Source organism: Schistocerca cancellata, chromosome 6 (assembly GCF_023864275.1).
Source record: "Schistocerca cancellata isolate TAMUIC-IGC-003103 chromosome 6, iqSchCanc2.1, whole genome shotgun sequence".
NCBI classification, from domain to species: Eukaryota; Metazoa; Arthropoda; class Insecta; order Orthoptera; family Acrididae; genus Schistocerca; species Schistocerca cancellata.
In genome coordinates this window covers 127,648,292-127,657,004 of record NC_064631.1, presented here as the reverse complement: position 1 = coordinate 127,657,004, position 8,713 = coordinate 127,648,292, and the positions used below count along the sequence as shown (strand labels likewise).

Here is an 8,713-nt window from a genome sequence, read left to right as displayed (position 1 = left end):
ATGAAGTGCTCTGACATACTGATGATCAAAAGGCTATAAAAAAGGGACATAGCAGGAGCAATATATTTAAACATCCTAGCCACTAGTGTAGGTCATACAATCACTGTCATGATCTAATAATATCTTTTTTACATCAACAGAAGGTTTGGCACTGTTTAAAAGATTTGATTAAAGAGATGATGGGAATTATCAATTATTTTGGAATAGAGGAGACGACTCACCGAAAGGAAGAGCGCTGCATCATTGATTGCTATACAAACAAAAGATATCAAGCTCTGAAATGATAATTAAATAGACACCCTAGCTGCAAGCAGGCGTGGATATACTTCATTGGGGACATGTTGGAAATGTGTGCCCCGACCGGGACTCGAACCTGGGATCTCCTGCTTACATGGCAGACGCTCTATCCATCTGAGCCACCGCGGGCACAGAGGATAGAGCGTCTGCAGGGACTTATCCCTTGCACGCTCCCCGTGAGATCCACATTCCCAACATTCCACAACACTACATTCGTAGTGCGCCTAATAGATGTTTGCCCATCAAGCTCTGCTAGTATTCAGAATGCACCTTCTTCTTTTAGATGTAGGAAAAACACACACACACACACACACACACACACACACACACACACACACACACACACAAAGGCATGCCCACTCACATGCACGAACTTGTCTCCCCACACTACTAGAAATTAAAATTGCTACACCAAGAATAAATGCAGATAAAAAAAGAGTATTCTTTGGACTAATGTATTAAACTAGAATTGACATTGATTACATTTTCACGCAATTTGTGTGTATAGAGCTTGAGAAATCAGTACCTAGCACAACCACCTCTGGCAGTAATAACGGCCTTGATACGCCTGGGCATTATGTCAAACAGCGCTTTGATGGCGTGTACTGGTACAGCTACCCATTCAGCTTCAACGACATACCACAATTCATCAAGAGTAGTGACTGGCGTATTGTGACAAGCCAGTTGCTCGGCCACCATTGACCAGACGTTTTCAATTGGTGAGAGATCTGGAGAATGACTGGCCAGGGCAGCAGTAGAACATTTTCTGTATCCAGAAATGCCCGCACAGGACCTCAAACATGCGGACGGGCATTATCTTGCTGAAATGTAGGGTTTCGCAGGGATCAAACGAAGCGTAGGGCCACGGGTCGTAACACATCTGAAATGTAACGTCCACTGTTCAAGGAGCTGTCAAAGCAAACAAGAGGTGACCAAGACGTATAACCGATGACACGCCATACCATCACATTGGATACGCTTCCAATGTGCGTTCAGCACGATGTCGCCAAACACGGATGTTACCATCATGTTGCTGTAAACAGAACCTCGATTCATCCGATAAAATGACGTTTGGCCATTCGTGCACCCAGGTTCGTCGTTGAGTACACCATCGCAGGCGCTCCTGTCTGTGATGGAGCGTCAAGGGTAACCGCAGCCATGGTCTACGAGCTGATAGTCCATGCTGCTGCAAACGTCGTCGAACTGATCCTGCAGATGGGTGTGATCTTGTAAACGTCCCCATCTGTTGACCCAGGGATCGAGACGTAGCTGCACGATCCGCTACAGCGATGCGGATAAGATACTTGTCATCTCGACTGCTAGTGATACGAGGTAGTTGGGATCCAGCACGGCGTTCCATATTACCCTCCTGAACTCACCGATTCCATATTTTGCTTACAGTCATTGGATCTCGACCAACGCGAGAAGCAGTGTCGCGATACGATAAAGCGGAATCGCGATAGGCTACAATCCGACCTTTATCAAAGTCGGAAACGTGATGGTACGCATTTCTGCACCTTACACGAGGCATCACAACAACGTTTCACCTGGCACGGCCGCTCAACTGCTGTTTGTGTATGAGAAATGGGTTGGAAACTTTCCTCATGTCAGCACATTGTAGGTGCCGCCACCGGCGCCAACCTTGAGTGAATGCTCTGAAAAGTTATTCATTTGCATATCACAGCATTGTCTTCTTGTCGGTTAAATTTCGCGTCTGTAGCAGGTGATGTTCGTGGTGTGTCAATTTTAATGACCAGTAGTCTATATGTTTTAGTGGTCTTAAGTGCTGAGACCGGTTTGAAGCAGCTCTCCATGCTTCTCTATCCTGTGCAAGCTGCTTCATCTCCCAGTACGTACTGCAGCCTATATCCTTCTGAATCTGCTTAGTGTATTCATATATTGGTCACCCGCTACGATTTTTGCCCTCCACTACTAAATTGGTGATCCCCTGATGCCTCATAACATGTCGTACCAACTGATCCCTTCTTCTAGTCAAGTTGTGCCACAAACTCCTCTTATCCCCAATTCTATTCAATACCTCCTCATTAGTTAAGTGATCTACCCATCTAATCTTTAGCATTTTTCTGTGGCACCAAATTTCAAAAGCATCTATTCTCTTCTCCAAACTATTTATCGTCAATGTTTCACTTCCATACATGGCTACACTCCATGCAAATATTTTCAGAAATGACTTCCTGACACTTAAATCTACACTCGATGTTAACAAATTCCTCTTCTTCAGAAACGCATTCGTAGCTATTGCCAGTCTACATTTTATATCCTCTCTACTTCGACCATCATCTGTTATTTTGCTCCCCAAATAGCAAAACTCCTTTACTACTTTAAGTGTCTCATTTCCTAATCTAATTCCCTCAGCACCACCCGAGTTAACTCAGCTACATTGAGGCTACAACCCTGTCTCACTCCCTTCCCAACCACTGCTTCCCTTTCATGCCCCTCGACTCTTATAACTGCCGTCTGGTTTCTGTACAAATTGTAAATAGCCTTTCGCTCCCTGTATTTTATCCCTGTCACCTTTAGAATTTGAAAGACAGTATTCCAGTCAACCTTGTCAAAAGCTGTCTCAAAGTCTACAAATACTAGGAACGTAGATTTGCGTTTCCTTACTCCTTCTTCTAAAGTGAATAGTAATGTCAATATTGCCTCACGTGTTCCAACATTTCTACGGAATCCAAACTGATCTTCCCCGAGGTCCGCTTCTACCAGTTTTTCCATTCGTCTGTAAAGAATTCGCGTTAGTATTTTGCAGCTGTGACTTATTAAACTGATAGTTCGGTAATATTCACATCTGTCAACACCTGCTTTCTTTGCGATTGGAATTATTATATTCCTCTTGAAGTCTGAGGTTATTTCGCCTGTCTCATATATCTTGCTCACCAGTTCGTAGAGTTTTGTCACGATTGGCTCTCCCAAGGCCGTCAGTAGTTCTAATGGAATGTTGTCTACTGCCAGGGCCTTGTTTCGACTCAGCTCTTTCAGTGCTCTGTCAAACTCCTCACGCAGTATCGTATCTCCCATTTCATCTTAATCTACATCCTTTTCCATTTCCATAATATTGTCCTCAAGTACATCGCCCTTTGTATAGACCCTCTATATACTCCTTCCACCTTTCTCATTTCCCTTGTTTGCTTAGAAGTGGGTTTCCATCTGAGCTTTTGATATTCATTCAAGTGGTTCTCTTTTCTCCAAAAGTCTCTTTAATTTTCCTGTAATCAGTATCTATCTTCCCCCTAGTGAGATAATCCTCTACATCCTTACATTTGTCCTCTAGCCATCCCTGCTTAGCCATTTTGCACTTCCTGTCGATCTCATTTTTGAGACGTCTGTATTCCTTTTTGCCTGCTTCATTTACCGCATTTTTATATTTTCTCCTTTCTTCAATTAAATTCAATATTTCTTCTGTTACCCAAGGATATCTACTATGCCTCGTCTTTTTACCTACTTGATCCTCTGCTGCCTTCACTACTTCATCCCTCAAAGCTACCCTTTCTTCGTCTACTGTATTTCTTTCCCCATTCCTGTAAATTTTTCCTCATACTCTCCCTGAAACTTTGTAGAACCTCTGATTAGTCATTTTCTGCAGGTCTATCTCCTTAAACTCACACCATTTTGCAGTTTCTTCAGTTTTAGTCTACAGCTCATAACCAATGGATTGTGGTCAGAGTCCACATCTGCCCCTGGAAAGTTCTTACAATTGAAAATCTGGTTCCTAAATCTCTGTCTTACCATTATATAATCTATCTGACACTTTCCAGTATCTCCAGGCTTCTTCCATGTATACAACCTTCTTTTAAGATTCTTGAACGAAGTGTTAGCTATGATTAAATTATGCTCTGTGCCAAATTCTACCAGGCGGCTTCCTCTTTCATTTCTCACCCCCAATCCATATTCACCTGCTTCTCTTCCTTTTCCTACTATCGAATTCCAGTCACCCATGACTATTAAATTTGCGTCTCTCCTCACTATCAGAATAATTTATTTTTATTTCTTCATACATTTCTTCAATCTCTTCGTCATCTGCAGAGCTAGTTGGCATATAAACTTTTACGACTGTATAGGAATGGGCTTCGTGTCTATCTTGGCCACAATAATGCGTTCACTATGCTGTTTGTAGTACCTTACCCGCACTCCTATTTTTTTTATTCATTATTAAACCTACTCCTGCATTACCCCTATTATATATATATATATATATATATATATATATATATATATATATATATATATATATATATATATATATATATATTCTCACATTCACACATTTGTCTCCGCACATTGTACTCAGTCGACTGCCAGCTCTTTACTGGCCCACAGTGAGTGACCTTGGGTTGAGGTAGGGGAGTGTGTGAGGTGGGGTGAGGATTGGAAAGAGGCGGGCACATGGTTTCATAGACTATGGTTTGAGATAACAGCATACAGATAACTGAGGTGGGGACACAATTTGAGCTGGGGTATTATGACATTGTATGGTTAAACGTGTGCGCAGACACACATGCACTCTCTCTCTCTCTCTCTCTCTCTCTCTCTCTCTCTCTCTCTCTCTCTCTCACACACACACACACACACACACACACACACACACACAATTTGGAGTAGTGTCGGGAGCACTGAGTTACATTATATTTAGCCCAGGAAGCTTACAGGAGTGAAGGATATGCAATAATAAATGCTCCCTTTAGTGTAGCTCAGAAAATCTGGTGGAAGAGGGGAGGATCCAAATGGCATGGGTGGCCAGGCAGCCATTGAAGTCTTCCATGTTGTGCTCTGCTGCATGTTTTGTCAGTGGGTGATCTACCCTGTTTTCTGGCAACAGTTTAGCGATGCCAATGCTTCTATTTGACAGCTCATTGGTTGTCACACCAATGTAAAGCGCTATGTAGTGGTTGCAGCAGAGATGGTATATAGCATGGCTGCTGTAACATGTGGCCTGGCCTCGAATTTGGTAGGATAAGCATGTGACAGGACTGAAGTAAGTGGTGTTAGATTACTGGCAGAGGATTAGCGATGGAGCGGCATAGGGATATGGAGGTTGGGTGGGCAGCTGGTTGGGTACGATATCTCTCATTTCAGCATATGATACATACTCAAAGCCCTGACGAAGGACGTGCTTCAGTCATTACATTCCGAGGTGGTACTGTGTGACAAAGTGGTTGCATCTTGATGGTAGCTTCTTGGGATTGATGTGAGGATAAGGCGTGTGTGAGGAAATGGCATGAGAAATGCTGAGGTTTTATATGAAGCTGTGGTATTATGAGCAGATAGCCAGTACCCAAAAATTGGAATTAAGTTTTGAAAATTATATATTTACAAATTGTTTACAAAGCAACTTTCTCATCTTCAGAATACTCTTTATTACAACTAATACATTTGTCCCATTAGCGCTTCCAATGCTGAAAACTTTTTTTTGTTATGTATAAAAATGACTGAGAACTCCTGTCTCGTTTTTTTCCTAACTTCTCCAATGTTGTCAAACCCGTGTCTTTTCATACTCCTTTTCATGTATTGAAATAAGAAAAAGTCGAATGGAGACTGATTGGGTGAGTAATTGTGGCAGCGGAACTATACCTTCCTTAGCCAAACTTGTCTAACAGAGATTTCTGTGTACACAGGTGCGTTGTCGTGGTGGAAGAATCAGTCTACTGTCTGCCAGAAATTGGGACGTTCTTGACGAGTACTAATACTACTTGTAATTGTGGAGGATTTATAGTACTGGCATATTTGTGCATCAAATTTCAATGAAGTCGCTTCTGTATACACATGCATGATTTGAAAACTAGCTGACTGCGGATTTAACCGACATCATCATCTTCAATTTGACAATTAATGTTGTCAGATCGTTCCTGCAGTTCTGTTGATCTGAATTTTAAATTCTATCTTAATTAAAGAAAATATAACTTTGTCAACCTTTCTCCTACAATCATTCTTGAAGATGCAAATGAGCTGGTTCCGTTGCCACAGTTTCTCTTAGTGTACGAAAAGTTGGTTCTTCTGTATCATTTTTGTTGGGTCTGTAATGCTGACAACGGTCTCACCACAAACTGGTTTATCGTACTGTCACCACAGTTTGAGCATTTCTAATGGCGACTTTGTCACAGCCATATTCACCCACATTCCCTATTACGTCGTAGACGTTTTCTGAGGATTTCTAAGAGATTAAGGAACATAACTAAGTAGTTATTAATTGAGTTGGTACTCTGTTACCGGCAGATAGGCACTAGTATTCGTAGGATATCTGCGAGTGCTTTAAAATTCTGCACGATTCGTTCAACGTATTTAAGTTACTAGGGCGAGCTCGAATACCTCACAGTCCGTAGCGCTTCTTTCGTTGTAACAAATTAGGAAGAGTATCCAGAGTCTTTGTGAAACACACTGTCGCATAGGACTGTTAACAATGTCAGTTTGTACAGCGTCCGACAGGCAGAAAAAATGGTAACTCAATTGTGACCTTTGATTGTATGAATTATAGACGATTGTAATAGTTGTGTTATTGTATGCATGTATGTATGTAATATTAGTATCAAAAACGGCGACCAGATGTTATAACAGTGTAACAGAGTGACAGGAGAGTCTATGTACTGCTTGATACGGTGGGTTATTTGTAATAACGTTTCTTAAAACATATTAACCAGAACATACCTTAGCTGACGGAAGTGGTCAAACTTAAAACTACAATTGTCTAGCAGACACTTTACCAAAAAATATTAAAGTGAATTTAACGAAGGAGACAAGAAGTACTTTTACAGGTAACAATTACAGTTCAATGATAAGGCGCAACGGCAACTTTATCGACTAAGAAGCGACTGGTACCAACTAGACTAAAATTCATGAGGGTATGCTAGGAGAGGGGAAAGCAAATTGCGGTTGTTCCATTATGTGCAATCCCCCTTTCAGAAGATATTAAATAATGACTTTGCCACTCAGTAGGACGTTCACTGTCATCTTCCCCAAACAAACGACTAAGTCTATCAGCAACATTATCCTTTGTGGGTATATGATACGTTCTAAGCTGGAGCCGCGCGGGATAGCCGAGCGGTCTAGGGCGTATTGTCATTGCCCGCGTGGTCCCCCTGTCGGAGGTTCGAGTCCACCCTCGTGCATGGGAGTGCGTGGTGTCTTAAGCGTAAGCTAGTTTAAGTTAGATTAAGTATGCGTAAGCTTAGGGACAGATGACCTCAGTAATTTGGTCCCATAAGACTTTACCACTAATTTCCAAATTTTGTAAACTGGAAGGCGGAGATCTGAATTGCCCTTATATCGATGGATCAATTTATTTATTTTTATTTATATTTATTTATTTATTTATTGTTCTGTGGGACCTAAATAAGGAGAAGTCTCCATGGTCATGGAACGAGTCAATACATGAAATTATAACACAATATTAGAAACAGATTAAATGAAATATAAAAAAAACATATTCAGGTGACAAGTCGTAAGTTTAAATGAAGACAATCAACAATGTAACACCGGAATTTGCTTAATTTTTAGCTCTTCCAGGAGCTCCTCGACAGAATAGAAGGAGTGAGCCTTGAGGAAACTCTTCAGTTTAGACTTAAAAGATTTTGGGCTACTGCTAAGATTTTTGAGTTCTTGTGGCAGCTTATTGAAAATGGATGCAGCAGAATACTGCACTCCTTCCTGCACAAGAGTCAAGGAAGTGCATTCTACATTGTAATGGTCGCCTAGTCGTAGATATTGCTTATTGCTGTAATCGCACTATTTCACTCCCATTTACAAAGCTTGTTAGCACTTGGTGTTAGGTTGGCGCCATTAAAATGCATTGTGTTGTGGTAATCGCTGCTACTTGCTGGATCGCTGCTGTGTCTCGATGCTGATGCTGGCTCTAAATCTGGTTGTCTAGGGTTAAAAACATGATGTCCCGTGTTTTTCATGTGCTTTTGATGATAAAGAACGAGCGAAACCAACAAATATGTAAACTTCAAATATTTATTACTCTGGTGGCCATCTTAATTCCACTGTCCAACAAAGACCATGACTCAACACAAAGTAGTACTTCCGTTATATGTTCTTTGCATTGTTTATCCACCTCAAACAATAACACACAAACACACTTTACCAAAGTGACATTCCGACTGCCTCCCAACTGTTGTTGCTGCTTGTATTTATAACATTGTCAAAGAACTACTAAAAAGAGATATAGTTTACAAGTCACAAGTACATCTGTTATCATAATTTGTGCAGAAAAGTTATTAATTTGCATCGAGTGACATAACTTAACATGTTATTAAAATGACAGACAGATTTGTTGACTTGACAGAATAATTCTTTGTTACAAAAAGGCCGTTTTTATAGAAGTTTGTCAATTGACTTCTCTAATTTGCATAAATAAGTAAATAACATGAACTATTAAGAATTACATTGGTTTTCGTCTAAA

The 8,713-nt window shown here is 40.9% G+C and overlaps 1 non-coding gene across 1 annotated transcript; it reads right to left on the bottom strand.

Moving 5' to 3' along the window:
* Positions 1–352: 352 nt before the first annotated feature.
* Trnat-ugu (transfer RNA threonine (anticodon UGU)) lies at positions 353–427 on the bottom strand. The gene has a single exon. It is a non-coding gene; the product is annotated as a tRNA-Thr (tRNA).
* Between the last annotated feature and the right edge of the window lie 8,286 nt (positions 428–8,713).